We start from the raw sequence: 24823 nt of genomic DNA, 5'->3' as shown, positions 1-24823 counted from the left end.
CTGTCCTTACAGCAGAGGTGCTCCAGCCCTTGGATCATCTTTGCGGCCCTCACACCATAAAGTCTCCCAGAGCTGCCTTCTGGTTTCAATGTGGTGAAACAGCAGCTCTGGAGGAGCTTAGCAGTGATGTGTGCACTAGTGGAATGTTTTGTGTCCCCCCACACCGGGGGCTCTGTCACTCCCCTGCTTGCACAGCCCTTATATCTCAGCACCTTTAGCTCATGCAGGATGCACAGCTCCTGCAGGTCCTCATTACGCGGCCAATGCTGCCACCCTAATGCAAAACAAAGAATAGACCTGCAGCAGGTAGAGAGCCTCCATCCCTGTGTACGTGCAGAGCCCATTAAGGAACCACACTGGGAGCACGGAGCTGGTTTATCTGCTGATTTTCAGAGAGTCAAGAATAGGCACAATCAGCCTCCTGCGAGGCACAGGAGTTTATCAGAAAGCCATCCCTGGCTGGTAAAAGGGATGTGCGGTGCTCTAGGTGCTCCCCTCGCTGATGGAGAGCAGGCAGGAGAGAGATTGCCCTTCTCTCACTTGCCCTTCTCAGCCTCTGTATGGTCAAATGAAGACTAAATAATTTCTCTTATGGTTTTTCTCACAGTCATCTGACGTGACAAATTGTTAAAAGAAACCTTAAAAGATTGTCCAGCTGAGCATTAAACTGATGGGAAAAGACTTAGCACTGTCATTTTTATCCATCTTAGTACATTAGGTGACATGAATATTTTAAGAAAGCATAAAAATGTGCAGAATAGCTAAAATAAATGCTCTTGCCTATTAGTTTAATCTTTTCTCTGTGTGACCATTTCCCTAATTCCTCCTCCCAGGTGGGGCTGCTCCCGTTAGGCACATGGCAATGCTGACATCTACTGTCTGCAGCAGAGAGTCCCCTGCACATCCCTGGGCTGCGCTTGGTGCCATGGAGAACACGACTGGCTGAAGGCAAACACCCCCAGTAAGTAACCCAAGGAAATGCAATTAATCCCGTGATGTTCCACCCCAGGCAAAGATCCCAAGTGCAGATGTTTCTAGAGGGGTGAATTGCACTGATCTGGTTTGTACCTGAGCTAAGGTAACTACTACAAAATATCTGTACTCTGCACAGGCAAAGATCTGCTTTCTTTAGGAGACGCACGGGTATTTAAGCATTAATTCTTGCCCCCTCCTGGATTTACGTTCCTCAACATAAGAAGGAGATGGAGCTATTGGAACAGGTCCAGAGGAGGGCTACAAAGATGGTCCAAGGGCTGGAGCACCTTCCATACAAGGACAGGCCGAGAGAGTTGGGGTTGTTCAGCCTGGAGAAGAGAAGGCTCCAAGGAGACCTTAAAGCGACCTTCCAGTATCTGAAGGGGCTACAAGAAAGTTGGAGAGGGCCTGTTCACAAAGGCTTGTGGTGATAGGATGAGGGGGAATGGGGATAAACTGGAGAGGGGCAGAGTTAGACTAGACATAAGGAGGAATTTCTTCACCATGAGGGTGGGGAGGCCCTGGAACAGGTTGGCCAGGGAAGCTGTGGCTGCCCCATCCCTGGAGGGGTTCAAGGCCAGGTTGGATGGGCTTTGGGCAGCCTAATCCAGTGGGACATTTCCCTGCCCACAGCACGGGGGGCTGGAACTGCATGTTCTTCAAGGTCCCTTCCAACCCAAACTATTCTATGATTCTATGATTCTATTTTCTCTGTTAAGTTTTACAGTTTCTTTGATCCAATTAATGCTAAAATCTTTTTTTTTCACCACAGTGCAGATAGGAAACATGTTTTATTTCCTGCAGCAAGAAAGAATAAACTGGAAAAAAAAAAAAAAAGCCTTAAAGATTACAAATGAGGTTTATAATGGTGTTTGTGCCTCTGCTGCTGTGCTTGAGTGCTGCGTCTCCAGTAACATTTAAGTGACATTCAGGAGCCCCTTGCTGTGTGCATTACAGGAACCATCAGGTGGGGGAGGAAAACACCTTGAAACTGCAAACCTAATGCAATACCGAGAGACACTGGCAATTAATAGGAACAGAGAAATTGGCTGTGCATACATTAGGGAGGACAAGCAGAATCCACTGCTTCCACGCACAGCAATGCAAGTGAAGCAGCTGAAAGTTGTGTGTTAAAAAGTGGTAAAAGTTTGTTGTGAGATGAGCTAATTCCATTTTTTGAGAGCAATCCCAACGATAAGCAACTAATTTATTTACAAACTGGTACCACAGCCATTCCTGCCAGCATCTCCTTGACACGTTGCGCACAGCAAGCAGCTACTGGAGTAATATACAACTGACTTCTGAATTGATCCCACTGTTTCTGACGTGTCTCATCAAAAGTCACTTGGAAATAACAGAAGCTTCGGGCTTGTCTTTCGTCCCTCATCCTGCTCAATATTCAGAGCGGGTATGAGTGAGGCCCAGCTGTGGTGCATTGGCACAAAACTGTGTAAGAACAACACCTGATGAGCATTTTAACTATAATACAAGGTGTATTTAAGCAGGGGTGATGGTTGTAGTGAGGCTCTGGGGATGAAGGCAGCAGCTGGGTTGTTGGAAATTGTCATTAAGGGAAGAAACTTTTTAGGCAGGTTGGTAATGATGGGGCTTTTTGGTATGCTGGACTGCTTGAGCTAAGTTTCTTTGTTTCTCAATTTGGGCTCAAATCTCTTTTTTGTCTTTTTTTTTGGTGTTGGTTACTGTGGCGGAGTACTGTGTCTCTTGCTTCAACAATGCTGTGTTGCTCTTAATCAGAAAGGAAGGGCCTCAAAAAAGAAAAACTATTTTGTTTTTTCAAGAGACAAAAGTGATATCTCTCTGAGCTGTTTTCTAGCCTAGTATTTATATTGCAACACCATCTGCCTCTTGCAACATGTTTGTTCTACATATGTACTGTAAAGAGCTGTTTGCTTGATGGATTGGTGCAGGAAGACCAGGGAGGTCATGGTGCTGTCTCTATCCCACGTCTTTGCGATTAGCCCTGATGTTCTCCTTGCAGGGGGGCTCCTGTGTTCCTCCAGCAAAGGAGCGTAATGTCTCCTGCGGTGATGCTTATTTGTTTTAGGGTCTTTGCAGACCCTCATTTTACACTCTGGATATTGAGCACAGCAGAACTCCTGGGTAGGTGGCAGAGAGGAGGAGGAGGAAGGACTGTGAGCCAGTGAGGTGGGCCCTGGCAGTCTGTGGGATCCTCATGGCTCAGACTGCTCTGCCACCGCTCGGCAATGGGGATCGGAGCTACCACGTTGCCAGCTTGACTGAAGTTCCTTGGGGAAAGAAGGGCTTGGACAACTTCCAGGACCCTGCAGCGCAGGAGATCCTATCCGCAACCTCGAAGCTAGGGGAGACTAAGGTCTGTGTTGAAAAGCTGATTTGAGGGAGATGCAGTCCTTTCCAACACGATAATCAAATAAAATCCTGCTGTCTCTAAACATAAAGAGGAAGAAAACATGGAGAGTGATGCTCTTCCTCCCTAAGTCAGAGCGTTGAGCCCTAGCTGGGTGCTGAAAGCAGTGGAGCATCAGCAAAGGGGAGACAAGGCGGTGCTGGACTAGGGCTGGCTGCTCCAAGCTGGGTATCTCCAGGGGGTCTGGGACTGCCTACGTCTTTTAACTTTACTAACACTTAAGGGGGAGTAGGGGAAAATATTTTGAAGCAATGATATAATCCCACTTTTTTTTTTTCAATGCATGAGGTAATGAACATCTTTAGTGCATAAAGGTGCTGTGAGAAGCTGCAGGGCAAGTGTGAATGCCAATGTTTTATGGAAGGGGTGGTTTTACTGCCAGCAGACTTGGAAAAAAAAAAAAATCCAGCAGTTTGTATTAATAAGACTGGATGTTATTGCCTGTCAGAAGTTATTGTGATTTATAAAGTACTTTTTACTTGGTGTGTAATGAAAACACTTGGCGCTTGGTCCCAGTCACTAAGGGGAGATGATCGTAGCTTTATCTGCAATAGCCAACTTGACCTAGAACCTTCTATCATTTTTAATGATGTTTTAGTGCTGCCTCTTGCTTCCACCTGAGCTTAGGGTAACATCAGCTTTCTGAATGTGAATAAATAATAAAATCCTTCTTATAAAAGGAATTCAAGAAAAAAAAGGGGGACAACTGTACTGCTTGGTCTTAATGCCTCAAACAGCCTTGCTCCTCAGGACAGGTCCTCATTGTGCAACTCCGCCGAGCTGGTCCTTCAGTAACGCGCTCTGCTTGCTGTTCCCAAGCCTCCAATTTGGGACTGTTATTCTTCTGTTGAGAATTTGACATATATTAAAGATGCCAAAAATATAACAGGGGGAAAGGGGTGGATACGGGTGTTAGTAGATGGATGGGTCCAGAGCCAAATAATTGTTTCCAAGTGTAATGCTTTGGAAACTCACCCTGCGTTTAACAGCAAAAGTGTTACTTGCAAGATAGGTGTGAGTGGACAAAGGATGCTTTCAAGAAGGAACTGCTTAGGATGGCTCTGGATTATTCTTAGCCCACAAAGTATGTGCATAGATACACGAATTTTATAAAGCAAGAGAGCTGCAGTGTACAGGGCTACCTTTGCTGCTACCCAGTCCAGCTGCTCCTTAAATGGTTAGGTGAGGTATGGGTATAGCATGATGACTGGGGATCACTAGCTCGGTGAAGGTAGGGCTGGCTCCTAGGATAATCATAGAATGCTAGGTTGAAAGGGACCTCAAGGGTCATCTAGTCCAACCTTTATAGATGATCTATAGTTTAAATGAGATGGCCCAGCACCTAGTCAAGCTGAACTTTAAAAGTATCCTGTGTAGAGGAATCTACCACTTCATGCCTTCCCTTCTTGGGTCCTATTGTCTTCCCATACGAGGACAGGCTGAGAAAGTTGGGATTGTTCAGCTTGGAGAAGAGAAGGCTCTAAGGAGGCCTTATGGCAACCTTCCAATACTTGAAGGGACTACAAGAGAGCTGGGGAAGGTCTGTTTGCAGAGGCTTGGAGTGATGGGATGAGGGGCAATGGGTATAGACTGGAGAGGGGCAGATGGAGACTAGGTGTAAGGAGGAATTTTTTTAAGATGAGAGTGGTGAGACCCTGACCCAGGGAAGTTGTGGCTGTCCCAACCCTGGAGACGTTCAAGGCCAGGTTGGATGGGCCTTGGACAGCCTGAGCCAGTGGGAGGTGTCCTTGTCCATGGCAGGGGCATTGGGACTGAATGATCTTCAAGGTCCCTTCCAACCCAAACCATTCTATGAATGCAACCCAGTATAAAACTTTCTACCTGTGCATTATCTTTGCAACATGAGCTATTTCAGTGTATGTGTCCCTAAGGTTATAATAGATGGGAATTACTGGGATGGCAAAGAGCTTCACAAACTCCCCGTTTGTGACAAATGTGGGGACAAATGTGTTAGAAACAGCTCCAGCCTGAGCAAAGCCTCAGTGCACGCTAATGCTGCGCTGGCTCCATCTTGCTGCAGGAAAAGTTTTATTTAACAAAGAATCAGAAGCAGCTCCTGTATCCTGCTGGTCTAAATGCAACAAAGCTGCTGCATTCCCCTGGGAGCAGCCAGAAAGCTGAGCACAGAGGCCTTCTTCTCCCACAGAGCTGTAGTTCCTCACTGCACATGGCTGCAGGTACAGGGAACCCTTTCCTCCCCTGTCCTGCTGCCTGCAAGAAACCTGGCCTGTCTGGCAGAGAGCCTGCAAAAAAGCATCGTGCTTGGGCTGCTTGTAAGCTGCCTGCTGGCAATGAGTGCATAGAACTTGCTTCCAGGGGCAGGGAAAAATCTTCCCACCTGGGGGAAGGGGAGGCTGAAAAAATTATTTGTGCTCACTTTTGGCAGTGAAGGGGAGTGATATCACCCAATCTGCTTAATGTATCTTGTCTTGTCCCTGAGCAAGACTGGCCCCATCCAGCTTCCCTCTAGTATGGAAAAAGCTCCCATCAGCCTCTTGCTGAATTTCCACACCTACAAAACTCCATGAGCTATTTCACTGGCAGCCAGGATGTAGGATGGGGCCAAATCAAGAAGCTGGAAACACCTGGCTGAAGGAAATTGCTGTTAGAAATATTATCCCTGTGCTTGGCAATCCAGTCTTTCAGGCTGTGCTTAATTTATAATGAAATGCAAGACCAGGTCCAAGGCAGAAATATGATGGAAAAGGAGAATAAAGATAAAATGTGCTTAACTTTAGGTGACGAATGCTGTCCTCCTTTGAGATAGGAAGGAAGATGGCAAGGAATAGTCTTCCATAGTTTCCTGAGCACCACGAGAGCCAGGTACAAGGGATGGTACAGTTAGTTGAGAGAATGGCAAGTGTTTTACAGGCAGCCTCCCTCTGAAATGCTGGTGGAGAATGACCACAGATGCTTACAGTAGACTTAATTGTCCCTGCCAGCAAGGCTCATTATCCATACATAAACATATGTGCTGCTTCTTAACAGCATGGTGCATGTTTTTTTTCCAGAGTATTTTAAATCTGAACTGCTTGAGTATCAAATTAGTTGAGTCTGGCTTGGTTTTAATTACCCCAGCCATTGGATTGTGCAGGAGCATGAGGGATGTGCAGCTTTTGGAAGCAGAAGAAGATAGGTTTGCAGAATTACTACCTATAAAACACTGCTCCATCATTCAGCGTTGCCACTGGAGCGATGTCAGAGGTCAGTAATGAGTCTCGGTGCCTGTTTCAGTGAGGTTTTACCAGGGGCCTCAGCCAGGGTTACCTTTTTTAAGAGATTTCTGCCTCATTGATTGAAACTGAAGTGAGAGCTGCCCCTTGGATCTGTTGCCCTACACCTCCTGCAGTCCCTTATACCAGAGCAGGCAGGTGGAAAACGCAGCCAGGTTAGACTAATAACTTTTTAAATCCTCCTCCTGCATTTGTGTAGAGCCAGACCCCAGGGAAGCAGGCAATTTCCTGCAAGCTTTTAACAAGGTGTGGCAGGAAAGTGGGGAGAGGGCACCAGTTCTGCAGGCAGAATTGCCAGCAGAAGGGTTTTCTTGCCTCAGGCTCTATTTATAATCCCCTCGCTGGTGATGAAGATGAGGCTCAGGTACTTCAAAGCATGTACGATGTTGGGAGTGGGCTCAGAAAGAGCAGCCTTTTAAGCATGAATTGAAAAATAGTGGGTTGGGTATGGGATGAGAGAGGCGAGCATCCTGACAAGTGGAGCAGGCTGGGTGAAAGGAGGGAGGGGATGTTTTTTTCTTAGCATGACTGTTAACCAGGAGAACTGTTCATATCTCTTCAGCTTGGCCAGATCTTTCAAATAATAGTGAACTGTGGCAGTATTCAAACTGCTGGATGTCTTAGTGGGTGTAGCTGCTCACTACATGTGTGATCTCTTACCATGTGGCCCAAGTCCTAAATTAGTCCTCCAGCCATAAGCAGAGCATAAATAAGGACAATAATATTCCTTGTTTGTGCCGTTTTGGATGCTTTTCTTACCTTGCTTGCTAAGATGCAACTTGCCCAGCTTTCTGCGGCAAAGCGCTTGGTTTTGTGCACCACAGGGCCCCATCTCAGCCCAGTTATATTCTGGGTAGAAAAGCTTCAATCGTGCTAACAAGGTCAGAAATCTTCTCCAGCCCCACACTGGGCTGATTGCTCTTTTTGAGGAGTTTGCTGGGAGCTTCTGAAATTGCTGGAGTCTCCCACTGTGTGTGGATCAAAGGGAGCGGCTTTCTGTGATGGAAGTTAATGCTATCAGGACATCAACAAATAAATTGAATTTCTGGCCGAACTGTCAGAGCCTGTGGCTTAACACAGGGTGGGTGGCAGCCAGGCACTGTTATTGTTATTATTTTGGAAAATATCGTATCTTAGACATTATCCTCTGACCCTGTTCTCCCAAGGGCCAGACAGAAAGTCTCTGCCTTGAAGATCTTGCTGCTTCAACAGAGTTGCATGAGGAGGAAGGGAATTATTCCAGGTTACAGGATGGCTTGGGGCAGGGCTAATGACAGATATGGGCTTTGCTCCTTGTTGTCCTCGCAGAGCTTGCACATAGCTCCCACAACAGGAGTGGGCTGGCAGCTCCTGTATCCTCCATGCAGGGGAGGGACACCTTGTGAAAAGAATAGTTTTGCTTTTCACCCTTTCTTGCTCAATTTCCTGTTTCACAGGGGACTTCTCCTGAAAATACCAAAGCTGTAGTTTGTGCACACGGGGAAGGCTCCCTCTAAATCTCATGCTGCTGAACCCATCTCGCATGTCAGCTGGTTCCCCTGCTCTCCTCCTGCGCACCTTCCTGGGAAGCCTCTGCACCTCCTCCAGGTGTGCTGCCCAAAAAGGCTTTGCCCAAATGTCGCATACGAATTTGCTGCCATTGAGGTTTTCTTTGTTTTCCCTTAGCTGAATTATTGTAAAAATATAAATTTAGTGAGAGAAGAGCCTTGACAGTGTTGGCTTCTGTGCTTAGGGAGAGAGATTGCTGCTGCTTCTAAGACTTCCCCAAAAAGTGCACATTGCAGAAGGAAAACTCATGCAACTGTGGCTGGCAGCTGCCTGGTTGGCTCTTGTTTGCTGTATTCCGGATGTTCAGGTGCTGTTTCAGGGCACACCGATGAGTTTTGCATTGCTGTGAGCCTGTGAAGAAAGGCTTCTTTGCAGGGTGACTGTTTTCTTTCCTTTCCTTTTTTCTTTCCCCCTCCCCAGCCAGAGCCTTGGCACAACTTCTGGATCTCCTACGTTGCCATCTGACAGCAGTGCGTGCCTTGCGCAGTGCTTGGCACTTGCAGAAGGGCATCTCGGGCATTTCAGCTGGTGAGGAACCAGCCGCACCATGTGAAGGATGCGGTGCAGCAGCGTGTGTCCAGCCCTGGGTTCACACATGATATTCCTCCTGAGGCTTTGTGCCTCACTGCCCTGAAGGGGAGATCCTCTCTGCAGAGGAGAGAGCAGGGAATGGAAAGGCAAAATTCAGGCTTCTGTGATATGTACTGTGCATGACCTACCTTGTTTTCGGTGGGTTAGGGAGATATTGGCATCATCTTGCCTCTTTTAGAGACCAGGCGGAGGTCCTTCCTTGTCTTACGATGGCAATTGCGTAATATATAATCACAGAATAGTTTGGGTTGGAAGGGACCTTAAAGATCATCCAGTTCCAACCCCCCTGCTGTGGGCAGGGACACCTCCCACTGGCTCAGGCTGCCCAAGGCCCATCCAACCTGGCCTTGAACACCTCCAGGTTGGATTCATCTCTTCCCTTAAAGGAAGGTTTGTGTTTAATCCCCAAATGCTCCTTGTCTGTGGACCCAGCTGTAGTAAGGCTATCTCCTACTCCATGGACAAGGCTAAGAGAAGTCTCAGTAGAGTAATGCCTCTTATAGCTGGGTGGTTTTCTGTTTTTTTGGAAGAAGCTATCCCAACTCCTTTAGAGCATCAGGACTTCAAGCATTTTCTTCTCCTGGCCAGAAGAAGCTGCTGCTCAGGGCAGAGCCTGTTCCTGCCTGAACCTGGCATGCCTGGGGTGGTGGATGGGGATGCGGAGCTTCACCAGGTGCCTTTGGGGAAAACATTGCCAGGCTTGGGATCTGCTAAGCTTTCCCTGTGGGTAGACTGGAGGTGAAAAACAAGCGGGTGTGTTCCACACTGAACATGCCCACGTCTTGTCACACAAATGTGCAGCATGGATGAAAACAAAAAACAAGCTACAGATGGACACTGGCAACCTGTCGCTAAGCACAAGCCTCTAAATGCAAAATAAACATAATGCAGCAGCTCGTGTCTTCGGGAATGGGATCTGCCGAATTTTCATTGCGGATTTTGTAGGGTCCTGATTGTTGCTCACAACCAGGTCTTCAACTCAAAATTTTATCAGCATGTGAAATTCCTGAATGGGACATAAATTCCTATATTGGTTATTGGTGCTGTAGGGGAGAGTCTGAGTCAGAATCATAGAATGGTTTGGGTTGGAAGGGACCTCAAAGCCCATCCAGTCCCACCCCTGCCATGGGCAGGGACACCTCCCACTGGATCAGGGGCTCCAAGCCCTATCCAACCTGGCCTTGAACCCCTCCAGGGATGGGGCAGCCACCACTGCTTTGGGCAACCTGGGCCAGGGCCTCCCCACCCTCATTGTGAAGGATTTCTTCCTAATGTCTAATCTAAATCTTCCCTCTCCAATTCAGAGCTGTTCCCCCTTATCCTGTCACTCCATGCCTTTGTGAACAGTCCCTCCCCAGCTTTTCTGTAGGCCCCTGTTGAGGTATGGGAAGGCCACTAGAAGGTCTCAACAGAACCTGGTGTGTTATAAGGCCCTGGGGAATTGATGTGCGCTTGTCCAGAAGACTCCTGAAGATGTCTTGATCTGTCTTGAGGCTTGCAAATGCTGCTTATGTCATTCCTGAGAAGTTTCTCTAATAGTAGAAAACAGACTCCACAACATCCATGGACAAACCATCTTTTGCCATGCATCTGTCACCCTGCCACTAGAGAGTTCTTCCTTACTGCCCCTCCAAGCTTTCCTTTGCTGCAGGTGGCATCTCCTGCTTGCCTTGTCCTGTCCTGAACAAGCCCAGGGGAGGAGGCAGCCCTCCCCAGGAGGTCTGGCAGGCTGCACAAGGCCAACAGCTACAGGAACCCGTGCAAACATGGTTGTTGGCATACAGAAAGCTGTCCTGGTGAAGTGGGGTAACTTCTGGAGGGTAGGAGCTGAGGGCAACCCTGGAAGGCAGCATTGAAGTCTTTTCTTTGGAGCTGCAGCTCCTCTGGGCTGGCTCCCACACAGAACTTTTTCTGGAGGCACTTAAGAGACTTTCATTCAAGCTGCTCACTGCTGCCAAGGCTTTCTTCTCATACCTGAGGAGATAAGAGCAGCTGTGCTCGGCTAGACCTGAGTTCCCTTTTCCCTGGTGTTTTTCTTTGAGATCAGAAGTGGCTGTGAGGCAGAGAAGACAGACGCGTTTCCTCGCCTGACCTCCTTGCCAGCAGCACAATACATGGCTGTGGCTCCTGGAGCACCAAAAACCTCTGTGCTCACCTCTCTTTGGAAGGGACTCCCGAGCAGGGATGGGGAAATTTAGGGCCAAACAGTAGGAAAAAGGCTTTTATTGACTGCAGTGGAGTCCTTGAAAAGTTCATTGAGCTTTGAGTAATTAATTGCGGAGCACACATCTGTTTGTGTGCCCAGAGTAATGAACTGAAGTGAAACACATGTATTTCTAATCTTACATGCTATGGCTAAGATAGAAATGAAGTTGATGGACAAATTGAATTATTTCTTTATTAGCAAGGCTCAGGGACATCCCTACAGCTATGTAATTGATTTTAATTGTGCATAGGAGTGAGTTCTATCAGGATTCCAAGTGAGATGCTGCATCTGTATCCCTTGAGGAAGATCATAACTCCTGGTGTCTAGGAAGGTATATGGAGAAGGAAGATTTGGTGACCCTTCTGCTTTTCATGTTTGAAAATTTTCAAGCTGAGGAGGGTAGAGAAGCTTCTTTCCCACTAATGTCCCTCCTCACCGATGGTCTGAAGGAGGGGTCTCTCTGCACCAAAACAGAGCTGACTGTTTTATAGTTGGATTTGCACAAGAAGAGGCTGAAAACAGAATTAACACTGGTGCCACAAAGTTTTTCTCCAATGCCACAACTGACACTGGTGGTGCCATGGTGGGATGGAAGGACCTCATAGATGCTCACAGTTCACCTCACTTGGATCAGTTGGGGTTTATGACCCTGTCTCTGCTCCCTTAGGTGGTGTGTAGCCTCCAGGTATGCTGAGGAGTCCTTTGAGTACATTAACATGTATGCAGAGAGCAAGTTATGGTGTGGGAAGGAGGAGAGGCCATGGAAGAACTCCGTTTGGTTCTTCTCTCTGCCATTAAGTTGCTGAAAAACCCAGACAAAGACGGCAGCAGCTTGATGGCTTTCTCTGCCATTGAAAGGTGCATCGCTTCCGAGTCCCCGCACCGCCAGGTAGGGATACTCCAAGATCTTCATTAGACAAACATTATTTGTGGATAAACAGGTGGAGGAGATGCACACCTGAGTGCAACACCGTTACAAATGGGGTCAAGGAATGCTGAAATGGAAAACTTGGGTAAAGCAAGGCAAGCCCTGCACTTCTCTCCCCTTGTGACATGGGTACAACCCTTCTGTGTGACACAGTTCTTTGTTACCTGCAGAGTAATTTAACTTCAGATGTTCTTAAAAGGGCTGAGCACTAAAGCACAATTACAGAGTCTAACCGTTACCGTGGTGGGGAAAACTTTGACGCTGTCTTAGCTTTCATTTGCTGATGAAATACCATCTAGGAACAAACCAACCAAAAACCCTCTCGAACTATGTTACACTTTAATTGCAGCCTGGCTTTAGATCAGATGTGTGTTTGGGGGGGGGGGAAAGAGGAGGGGAGAGGGAGCAATGTGGCTTTGTGTGTATTCTGTGTTACATTATTTTTCACTAAGCCCTAAACCACAAAAGCTCCTACGGGAAGATTCATTATTGCATTAAGCGTGAGATAGGGAGGGGATGCCTTGCTGGCCGTTGCAGACAGTATGTTGCTCTTTCCCTTTCTTTGGGTTGGTCTCCCCTCTCCTTCGGGGGCCACGTGCTCCAGAGAAACAGTTTAAGACACAGTTGGATGGGGGGGGAAAAAAAGGCAGAAATAGGCAAGTGACTGCAGCGCAAAGTGCTGTTTCGGCAGGTTGGAGGTTTCTAATGGCTCCCCTCTGACTTCAAACACCTCCTCAGCCTGATAGGCATCACCAGTGAGAGATGCTGTGGTGCCCAGCATCCCCCCAAGGGCATCTCCTCGTTCTGCCGTGGAGCTGAGTTCTCCACAGAATCATTAAGGTTGGCAAAGACCTCTGAGATTATCCAGTCCAACCGTCAGCCCAACACCACTGTTCTTGCTAAATTGTGTCATGAAGTGCCATATCTACATGGTTTTTGAACCTCTCCAGGGAAGCAGACTCCACCAGTGCTCTGGGCAGCCTCTGCCAGTGCTTCACCATTCCTTTGGTAAAGAAATTTTTCCTAATATCCAGCCTAAGCCCCCCCTCTTTGGTGCAACTTGAGGCCGTTTCCTCTTGTCCTGTCACTTGGGAGAAGAACCCAGCACCCAGCACCTCCTCATGATCCTTGCTTTCCAGCCCCTTCCCCAGCTCTGTTCTCCTCCTCTGGATGCGCTCCAGCGGCTTAGTGCCCTTCTTGTACTGAAGGACCCAACTGCACTGGGCATCTCCACCCTCTCTGCCTGGTGCTTTCTCCTCCTGCTTTCTGACAGCTTGTCTCGCTTTATCCAGGGCGGTGAGCGCTGTGGGGCAGTGGGGAAGGAAAGGACTTTCTGGGAGAACCACTAGTGGAGCACCCACATCTCCTTGTTACAAGTAATGAGGACAGGAAAGTGTTTTCCTCTGCAAATCGCTGATTTACGGTGGCTCAGCTTGCAGGGACCAATCTGAGCCAGCAGTGAGAGGGGGGAAAAAAGATCTGATATTTTGGAAAGTGCTCAACACCTGCCTTGTGACAGGAGGCAGGTTCCAGGCACATCGTATGGGACGCTCGCTAATGAACAGCCTGGCAAGCGGGGTGGGTTGGTAATAAAAAGTGTAGGCTATGTTCTCAACGTGATGATTTCTTTTCTTTTTTTTTAATATATTAAAGCCCATTTATTCTGCTTTGAAAACTGAAATCCATGCGAAGGAGGCCCTGCCTGGATTGTTCTTTTGGTTACAAAACCCCATTCTTCCTGCGAGGGAATTCCGCAGTTTCAAGACTGACTGGTTCCCTAATTTGTGTCTTTAAAAGAAAAAACAAAACCAAAGATACACCACTTGAGCGTTACATTTTATTGATGTTACTGTAAAATACATATTTGCTTGCATTCCTAATTGGGGAAGCACAGATGGCAGTGGCTTCTGCTGAAGCGATATGCTCTTTAAAATATCTGGTAGCTTTACAACAAAGTATAGTCATTAAAATGAATGTCTGCTGTGCCGAAAGGAGTTTTGTTCTGGGGAGCAAGGCGCTCTCCTGTTTTAAAGAAGGAGGGCTTGGTTTAACCCTTCCCTGGGCTGGTACCTGGCATGGCAGGATAAATTCTGGAGTCCTCAGTGGAGGAAGGATGTGGAGCTGTTAGAACAAGTCCAGAGGAGGCCACAGAGATGATCTGAGGGCTGGAGCACCTCCCATGTGAGGACAGGCTGAGAGGGTTGGGGTTGTTCAGCCTGGAGAAGAGAAGGTTCTAGGGTGACCTTAGAGCAGCTTCCAGTGCTGAAAGGGGCTCCACGAAAGCTGGGGAGGGGCTCTGGATCAGGGAGTGCAGGGATAGGAGGAAGAGGAACGGTTTGAATGTGAAAGAGGAGAGATTGAGATGAGATCTTAGGAACAAATGTTTTGCTGTGAGAGTGGTGAGGCCCTGGCCCAGGTTGCCCAGAGCAGTGGTGGCTGCCCCATCCCTGGAGGGGTTCAAGGCCAGGTTGGATGGGGCTTGGAGCCCCTGATCCAGTGGGAGGTGTCCCTGCTTTGCAGCAGGAGGGTTGGAACTGGGTGAGCTTTGAGGTCACTTCTGACCCAAACGGTTCTGTGATTCTATGAAATCCAGCTTGGCTCACCTGAGTATGGTGGTGGTGTAACTGCTTATGGGCAAACTTGTCCTCTCTGCATGGAGTTGATCATAAGGGGATGACTCTGGCAGGACTCGGATAAACATGTTTTGGTGTTGTGTTTTGTGTGAGTGTGCAACAACAGGGGACCTAGGGAGCAGCGACCACCTCCTTAAAGATGCATCAGTGCTCATGGTGTCTTGAGGACTCGACCCTCTAAAGGGTAGTGCTGCTTTGAAAGGGAAAAACCAAGAAAGCAAAAAAGGCAGCATTGGATGCAGGTCGCTCATCTTCCTCAGAAGGCTGTTTTAGTTCTCCATTCTCATCCAAATCAAGCTGTCACGAGCAACCACAGAGCAAGTGAGCAGCATTTTGCAGAGCGCTTGCAATGTGTGTTGGCAGCAAGCGGGATGCCAACTGGGATGGAGAGGGAAGCTTTTTTTGGTCATTTCACTTTAGAAGTAGTTTTGTGAGGAAGTTGCCACCAGGTATCTGATGTTCCTTGATGGGCATCTCTCCTGTCCAATTCGTTGCGACCAGGGTGTTTTACCACTGATACCTCAGCTTCAGGACAGCTCTGCGTATGGCAGTGCCCTTATGCCTTCCTTTATATATGGAGAGCTGAAACGCTAACAGCTCGTTAGCAGCTGGGGTTTCATTAAGTGAATGTTTTGAGAGGCTCCACTCCAGCCATGTGTTCGTGTGTGTACCTGGTGTTCCTGGTCGTGCAGTCTCCACTGAGGCTGATGCATGCCTGGCTTCTTACTTGCAAAGTCCCCATCCCCACCAGCTTGAGATGGTTTTGGGTTCCTTCCTGAGCCTTTGCAGAGCTGTGCAGGTTGGGGGGACAGCAGAGCCCTCTCCCACAGCCAGGATGCCAGCAGGTATGATGAGACGCTTGAGTCATCGGCTCATCAGTTTAGCCAGCAGTCCTGGCTAACTGGGGAGGTCCCCATTGACTGAAGGTTAGCAAATGTGACGCTCATATACAGGAAGGACCAGAAGGAGGGTCTGGGGAGCTCCAGCCCTGTCAGCTTGACCTCAGTGCTGGGGAAGAACTATGGAGCAGATGGTTTTGAGTGCCATCACGGAGCACGTACAGGATACCCAGAGAATCGGACCCAGTCAGCATGGGTTTATGGCTGACCAACCTGATCTTCTATGAACGGTGACCCACTTAGAGAATGAGAGAGAGGCTGTGGATGTTGTGTACCTAGATCTTAATAAAGCCTTTGACACCATTTCTGTGGCTTTCTCCAGGAAAAAACTGACTGCATATGGCTTGGACGGGCATACCTTATTGCTCTCTACAGCTCCTTGGAAGGAGGTTGTAGTGCAGTGGGTGGTGGTCTCTTCTCTTGAGTAACAAGGGGTAGGATGAGAGGAAATGGCCTCAAGTTGCACCCGAGGAGGGTTAGACTGGATATTAGGAAATATTACTTCATGTAGGGGGTTGCCAAGCACTGGAACAGGCTGCTCAGGGAAGTGGTGGAGTTATCTTTGGAGGGATTTGAAAGACAGTCATGTGGTGCTTAGGGACACGGTTTAGCAGTGGCTTGGCAGTGTTGGGTTTGTGGTTGGACTCGATCATCTTAAAGGTCTTTTCTGTGATAAACGATTCTGTGGTTCTAATTAGAAGCCTTAACTACCCAGCTCGCGAGGCCATGCAGTCAGGAGGACCTCCAGATCATTGTTTGCTGTGGAAATGAAGGTTGGCTGGTAAAAATCTAAGCCTTTGGTACAAAAGAGTGAGCAGCGCGATGGCCAAATGTGGAAGCATACGGCCCCTCCCTGCCTCCCTGCTCCCCTCTGTTGGAGTGGAAAAGGTTGCTATAGGGTGGTGTACAGTAGCAATACAGTCACGTTATACCTTCTGCTGGCAAGATTGCCCTTCACTCAGTTGAAGCAGGATGGAATGAGCCATTGGGAATGCCAGGGATGGAAACAGGTCTCACTGTCTAACACGAAGCGTGTCTAACGCAACTAATGAGTTGTGTTCCCCCTCCATACTGTTTGTGGGTTGAGGTGCGTGAGGATTTGGGAGAGAGGGAGAAAAGCAGGTGGATGAAGCTGTTGGGAAGGGACCACCTTTACAGCAGACCACCTTTACTTTTGCATTCTGGACAGGGTCGCGTTTCTAGTGCCCTGGACTGGAGAAGCTGGGCCAGCTGATGCGCTCTGAGCTTCCCACAAACTATTGCTGTGCTGCGAGGGAAGAGGTAGCAGGGAAGAAGATGGCTCTGGCTCCCTGCTCTCCCAAGCAGCATTCCCTGTAGGATGGGGGATGCTCCAGCATCGTTTAAGTGTTTACACAGAGCAGGGAAGCTGCCGTAGCTGCACACCCAGCACTGGTTTTGTCTAAGGTATCGATATGCCTCCAGCCAGGTGAGTGCAGGGGGAAGGCGGGAGAGAGGGGGGCAAGGGACTCACTGCGTGATTAAGCCTGATTCCAAACCCTTTGGAGTCAATAGAGAAATTATCCTTGACTTTGATACACTTCGGCTGGGACCTTTTAAGTCACGTGAAAGACATTTGTGTTATTAAACAGCAGCAGAACAGCACTGTTGGTTACATCCGCTTTTATTTTTTAATGGCAATGGTAGGTTTAGCCTTGGGCTCTATCAGAGCCTCATAAATAACCCATGTCGAGTGTAACACACCTACTGAACAGCCACAGAAGACAGAGGACTTGGCTGTTTATCTCCCTGCATTTTTCAGTAACGAACCACTTGTACATTAGGAGGGGTAGATGTCCTCTAGCATTCATTAATAAAGCATCCTTAAACAGCCAGGCTTCTCCTTGATCATGCAGGGCTAATGCGATAAATATCTTCTTTCCACACTCTCCTGACAACTGAAAGACAGGAATGCAGTCTAACTTACCGTGTCAGTTGGGTAAGGGTGTTACAGGACTCACTTCTTGTGTGCATGTGTCACGGCGAGGTGTGGCACCCGCTCGCTGCCGGGATAACGAAGCGAAACAGGGAGGCTTTCTGAGAAAGCATTCCCAGTACAGCACTGGAGTCACTCCCTGTGTTATGGGGTAATGTGAAAGCCCATGGGAAATCTGGGTTCCTGTTTCCCAGTGGTTCATTCCAGCAGGAAGGCCTTATATAAATACACACCCCGGTCCACATGGATAATGTGTAGGTACCAGCCACGCGGCTGCTGACCCACGGCACCGGCACATCCCTCAGCAGCTGTGGCACAGTGCTGGTTTAATTCAGCAGTGCAGAATTGCCCTGAGACTCAGTTTAGAGAAAACCCTACACATACGGGAGCTTGCATTTGGTATTTTGTGACCTAATGTGTTACTTACTCTCTCCGAGCATCCAGGTGTCTTGTCCAAGCCCTCTGGTTTTTGGAGAGGAGAAGAGGACAGCCTCAGCTGCTGTGAGTACAGTGTGTAGATGCTTTTGTTCTCCTTTTTTCCCCTCTCTCTTCCCACCTCTGCCACCTGCCAGTGACCAAGGAGTGCTACTCTATCCCTGAGCAGCCCAGCAGCTCTGGGACTGAAATAGCTGGGGAATGTCTTTCCTCCCATTTCTTTCTGTTGATTTAAGTCAGGCAAAGCCAGGGCTTCCCATTTAGGACATGGAAGATGTTTGGTGGGGAGCAGCCTGCAATGAGCTGTGTTTGCAGTTAAAACAGCACAATTACTGGGGACGCCTGATCTGGAGCAGCCTGAAATGCTGATCCAAAGAGGGTTTGTTTCTAAGCTATTTAACCCCTTAAAAGAAGAAAAAATGAGGTCAACCATGAAAGGGAATTTAATAAATGCAGCTCACACATAAATATTTGCTTCTGCTCCCAAGTGCCTGATTCCTCTACTTTCTCTTGTTAAAGAAGGATACCCAGGGGACACCCACAGTTTAAGATGTTTCTGCTTCCAAAGCTTTTTAAGGACCTTATGTCCATGCAGTCTGTACTGCGCTGGGGAGAGGGGACAGAAGCGTCTGCAGCAGCTTCGATGGCTCCCTGGGCAGGAGTCCAGAGAAGACCCCCATCTCTCCCATGAAGTTAACTTCTTCTTTTCTTCTTTTAGTGGCAGATTGGAATGCCTGGACTCGATGATCCAAGAGGTCTTTTCCAATCTGGTTATTCCATGATTCTATGACTCCTCTCCCTGCTCTCTGACCTGGCAGCAAGTGGAGGTTCGTATGGCTTTTCCCCTGCTTTGGGAGGACACCCACCCTATCCTCAAGGCAGCAAAATTCACTGACGCCTGCAGTAAAACAGCATCTCTGGAGTTCTGGGCCTGTTTCCAGGCTGCCCTGTTGCAGAGGGGGCGAGCTGAAGGATGGAATTCCTGCTACGGCTCTCTGTGTGCCTGTAAACCGGGATGGAGGAGCCCAAACGGGATGGAGGAGGTAGGGCTTTGGGAGAGCAGGAGTTAATCCCCCCTCCTTAACCCTTGTTTAAATAGCCACCGGCTGGAGGGTCTTTTAAAAGAAGCTAAAAGGCAGGCACTTCTCTGCTTTATCCCCTGGCTTTGGATTTTCAAAGGAATTTGAGTATACAGAAAGATTTTTACTCCAGGAGGCATTGTGTCCTCAGCGGCCTCCTTTTCTTACACTGTCTTTTCATCTCCCTGATCCCTCTCTCCCCATCACTCAGCCACATCTGTCTTTCCTGAAACCAAAGCCATAAAAATAGACAGTTCGGGCATTCAACCTGTGTTTTCCTCGATGGGACTTGGACCTGGAAGCGACAATCCTGAAAAGACTGAAACCTTAGCAGACCGGTTCCAGTCACTGCTGCAGGTTTGGGGTTTGGTTTTGCTAACCACAATGCGAGTGGAAACAGCCTCGTAGGATACAGTTGCGCGGCGAGCTGGCAGGTGTTAAATAGCACACCCGGCGCTCCAGCATCCTCCGCTCTGCAGCTTTGTGGTGGTTTCTGACTAATAGGCGCCAGCTTCATTCTTGCCTTTGAGAGCCTTGGCAGATACTCGCTAACCCCCCAGGGCTCCAGCCCTGCTAAGTTAAAGCCTTAGTTAAACCCTCGGGGGCGCAGTCCGTGCCACAAACCCATGTATCAAACGAGGCTGCTCCATCAGTGTCTTAAAAGCAGCTTTCCACCCTCTTGCGTGTGGGCAGAAGGCCCAAATACTCACAGCATCTATATGAAACCACCACTTTCATGTCGAGCAGTTTCCATACAAGACATTGAACTGAATTTTTATTTTGAGGTACGATGAGTACCTGAGGCTGGTTTCTTCCAGGGGAGGCGGGGGGCTGCTGCCAACCATCAAGAAGCAGCCATGAGATGGTTGCTTCCACTTTCAGAAAACGGATCTTGCTCAAAGACCACTTAAACATCTCCCACCTCCCCTCAACCTGCTCTTTCCACCTCCCCATCTTTTTCACAGGTAGGAAAGAGTTTGCTTGCTGACTTGCTGCGTTTCCAGCCCCAGCTGCTTCAGTGGGATGTGAGGGCATGTGCCAGTTGGGAAAGCCAAAGCCTGGACCTGCTTTGGTTTTACAAAATAGGGCTGTTGGCTTGAGCACACGTATGATCCTGTGCCCAGACTTTACACATTCATCACCCTGTGTGTGCAACAGGGCTTAGTGCAAGGAGTTTGACACCCGCCCAGGTTGCCCAGGGATGCTGTGGTTGCTCCACCCCTCGGGGGGTTCAAGGCCAGGTTGGATGGGCCTTGGGCAGCCTGATCCAGTGGAAGGTGTCGGAACTGGATGATCTTTAAGGTCCTTTCTGACCCAAACTGTTCTATGAGTTGGCTGTTGGGCCTTTCAAGATCAGGAAAGCTCCAAGTTACCCTTTTAACTTCTAGAAATAAATGGGACAGCCAGGAAGCTCCTGATTTTGCCCAATCTCACAGCGTTTCTGTTTATGTATGGAGAGCGTTTTGACTGAGAGGTTTTTTTCTTTTCTAGCCCTCATGCTTCCAGCCAAGAAGCCAAGCGTGGGACCTGTGTGTGCCAAAAGCCCAAACCAGAGTGATAGGAAGGACCAGGACCACAAACTGAAGATGCATTTCCAGGTAGGTGAAGGGAGAACAGGCTCTTCCCAGTCCTGGCAATTCAGAGCACCGTTACTCCAAATGCAATCGAACCAGCATTAAATATAGGGAGAGGTCATCTCATCCCCCTGGGCACGTTGCAAAGGAGACACAGCTGAACCCCTCCAGAAAGAGGCAATGCCAGCTCTCAGGTCTCAGTGCCGTGAGCAAGGATAAGTCTGTGTACTCCTTCTGTCTCTCAGATATGAAAACTGCTCCTTAAAAGCAGCATTTCCTACAGAGTGCCTCATCCTGCCCTGTATCTCTCATCTCCTTGCCCTTCCCCCTGTACACCTGCCCCTCTCTTGGGTTGGTTGGCTTCCTTCCTCTGCCCACACGCCGTGCTGGGGGCATCCCAACCGCATGGCAGCTCCTTTCCCATTTCCCCACGAGCCCCTCTGCGTGCCCCCAGTAGCGTTTTAGCTGTGTTTGACGGAGGGTGGACCATGGTTGGAACAAGCGGCGCACTGTATTTTTGTGACTGAGGGCACCAGGGGAGAGAGGAGACTCTTAAAATGCCATGGGCGGGGAAGAAGAGAGCACTTTAAATGCTGTTAGTACAGCGTTTTTGCACTGGTAGATGTACTTTTTTAAATAGAGGACTGGATTTTGTCAATATGTCTCTTCTTGCACACCTGGCAAGAAGGAATAGAAGAGATTGGTTTGGTTTTTTTTACCTGCAGACAGAATGTAAATGAATTAAAACCTCTCTGCAGATCCTAAAACCCTTATTATTCCTGCATTCACTCAGAAGCCGAAGATGAGCAGAGTTTAATTTTAAAGCCCTCATTCCATGCCTTTGAAACAAACACTTTCTTCTTTTTGATAAATGATTAAAGTACCAGCGATTTATTTTTTAAAGGAAAAGATCACAGGAATTTCTGAGCTCCACACCCTAATTCAGGTAGAAATTTGCCCTCATTGGGGTGATAGTTGGTGCTTTCACCACTGTGTATTCCCACCATGGTAAGACAGGGGACAAACAGGTGTGGTGACAAAATAATACCTCCAGAGACAAAGAAATTGTGGCTTTACTAAAAAGTTTTCCTGGTGTGCTTGATATGTCGGTGTCCTATAGAGACTTTGTGGCACTGAATTCACTGACAGTGAATTTGGCTTTTCAGGGTTATTTTTGGGTGCTTTGGCTTTTTAAAAAGTTATTACAACCAATGTTATGGATAAACTGGAAGGTGTGAGATTTTATTTTTCCTCTGCCACCACAGATAATGAAGTTTTATCAACTGCCTTTTATTATAGTCATCTACAACTGTATCCTGTAATAGGGTCATAAACATTTAATGAAACTCAACGCTGTAGGGATAAAATAAGACAGAGAGAAAGGGAGGCTTTAGGGTGGACAAACAGAGAACAAAAGGGAATCCAAGTAGCTTGGGTGTCTCTAGAACTGATCCTCAGCAAATAATGCTCCTCTATCCTCATCCTCGTGCTGGTGTATAGGTGGGCACTCTTAATTCTTATTAGTGGGATTCTGCCCTGGGATTAAGCTTTGCCATGCTCAAAGGCATGAGCTGAAGTGCGGCCTCCATCTTAGGGCTTTTTGTTTTTTTCCTATCATTTAAACATTTTCTGGTATGTTCTGAGGGGGCTTTTAATGTATTGTTTCATCACATACTTAAAACGAAGGGGATGTTAATTACTCTGACACCAGGAAAAGCGTAACTACTGCTTAACTGACACTCACCGGTGCATTTCAAAGAGCAGATGTGCATTATTATAGCACGGCAGTTACATTCGCTTTATGCAATGACAATAGGAAAAACTGATAATAAATATCAGATTCCTCTGCCTTTTATCACAGAAAAAAGAAAGTTCAAGTGTCGTGGAAAGTTTTGGGCATGGTTTTGTAAATCACCCCTCGCTTTCCTGCTCTAAAACCTTTTGCCAGGGTTCTCAGGCTGGAGAAGAGAGCAAGCAACCCACACGGTCCTTAGTGCCCCAGGGGTGTTCCAGGGGGTGTTCCAGGCCAGGTTGGATGGGGCTTGGAGCCCCTGATCCAGTGGGAGGTGTCCCTGCCCATGGCAGGGGTGGAACTGGATGGGTTTGAGGTCCCTTCCAACTCAAACCGTTCTGTGATTCTATGACTAATGTGATAGACAGCGATGTGATGGAGATGTTATTCCTTGCCCACAGCGGTTTCCCTTTAGGTATATCACAGCTTTTCCCCCCTCCCTCCCCCCGCTTTGTTTTAGTGAAAATGGGGAACGTCGTTGTGAAAAGGGAAGTGTTAAAAATAACGTGTGATCTGGAAGCGTGAGCACATAAATTATCAGAGGCAACTTTCAAAATCTGCATTTGCAAGTGTTACTATCAGACACGTTTCCCAAAGTAAGCTGTAGTAGTTTCAAGATAAATGGCTCCCCAGAGGAAAGCAATAAATAGTACAGCCACACGCTTACTGCGCCTGGGCTGTGCATTTCCATTATTTATGAAAAGGTAGAAAGCAAGCTACAATTCCAGAAAGCCTTTTGATCAGGTTGTTTATTATCTTCAAATATCTTTAAAAATAATAAAAAAAAAAAAATCCCCAACAGAAGAGTCATCGAAAGCCTGGAAACCAGCTGTGGATTTTAAATCTGCAAAGAAGGGCAAAAAATAGGGATGAATACACAATATCTCTTGAAACCTCTCCCTGACATCCGTGATGCTGCAAAAAAAAAAGTATTAGATCACTGGAAACGAACTCTTTTTCTGCACCTGATGGTGCCCTTTCTGTCTCTGTCCTTGCTTCTTCCTTTCAGTGATGAGTGGTGTCCCTCAAGGGTTTGTTCTGGGACTGGTGTTGTTTAATATCATCATCAGTGACACAAGTGACGGGATTGAGTGCGCTCTCAGCAAGTTTGCAGATGACACCAAGCGGAGTGGTGAGGTCAACACCCCTGTCATCCAGAGGGACCTGGACAACCTGGAGAGGTGGGCTTCTGAAAAACCTCAGAAGGTTCAACAAGGCCAAGTGCAAGGTCCTGCACCCGCATAATGGCAACGCAGGTACCAACACAGTCTGGGGATGAAGGGTTTGAGAGCAGCCCTGCCAGGAAGGACTTGGGTGTCCTGGTGGCTGAGAAGCTCAACGTGAGTGGGCAATGTGTGCATGCAGCGCAGAAAGCCAACCATATCCTGGGCTGCATCAAAAGTAGTGTGGCCAGCAGGGCGAGGACTCTGCCCCTCTGCTCAGCTCTGGTGAGACCTCTTTGCAGATATTGAATCAGCAAATACTCAGGAGGGCAAGCAGGTGGGTCCTTTATCAGAAATTGCTTGGGAAATTGAAATTTGAGAGCTAAACAAGGCGAGGTTTGCCTGTATAAACAACTCTCTCCCTCAGGAATCCTGCTATATAGAAACCTACTCTGAGCAAGGAAAAGACTATTCAGAGTAGTAGCCAGCAGAGGAAGCAAATCATTTGTGTGGGCACGAACTGAGGTGGGGACTGACCCCTGTTCTCACAACCTTAACATTACCTGAGGTGTAGCCTGAAAATCCCAGGAATTTTTATTGAATGCATTTTTTTCTCCCTTCCTTTTTAACATAAAAAAACAAGTTACTGACAGATCTTTCTGATGTATTGGATTTTTGCATGCCTGAAATCATGGCTAAGCTTTAAACAAGGGAAATCAATAAATGATGTGTAGCCGTCAGCCATGTGCATGGCAGCTTAACTTAACTTTAATAACATTATCCCTGCAGATGGAAAGGCAGGAGAGGTATCCGCTGCCTCATTCCAGTGCTGAGCATGACCTCCCCTCTGCAGAGGGAGCTCGGGGAGCCCAGTCCCCATTAGGCAAGGAGCAAGGCATCCACTCCGTCCTACCAGCAAGCCACCACCTCTGTGAAATGGTGATATCTGGGGATGAAAGGGCTCCATGTTCTTCAAGTAACCACCTCATCCTCTAGCCAGGAGGCTGCACATTTTAGTTTGGGAGAAACTGTAATCCAGGCAAGACTAGAGACTAAAGGGACATGCAATAAAGAGCATTTGTACTGTGATGGACAGATTCCCAGCTGGTGCTTTCCTTGATAACTGTGCTGAAGCTGTCAAGCCTTCCTAGTCTGCCTGTGCTTGGATGGGACCCTCCCTCCAGCTTCTTCCCTGCTGCTCCCAGTTGCCTGGGCTGATGGCCATCTCTGCATACTCTCGAAGAACATTGTACAGCCGTGGGCCCAGTGACTTAGTTTTGTTAACCCAGACCCACAACTTGTCCCTCACAGACTCCTGGAAAGGCTAATGCTTCGGAGCCAGGTCTGGACTAACAACTAGGCTACATCAAAGCAGCTGGACGCTT

The sequence above is a fragment of the Cuculus canorus genome, chromosome 6, assembly GCF_017976375.1.
Source record: "Cuculus canorus isolate bCucCan1 chromosome 6, bCucCan1.pri, whole genome shotgun sequence".
Lineage (NCBI taxonomy): Eukaryota > Metazoa > Chordata > Aves > Cuculiformes > Cuculidae > Cuculus > Cuculus canorus.
The sequence above is the reverse complement of the archived record's forward strand: the minus strand, read 5'-3'. Positions refer to the sequence as shown.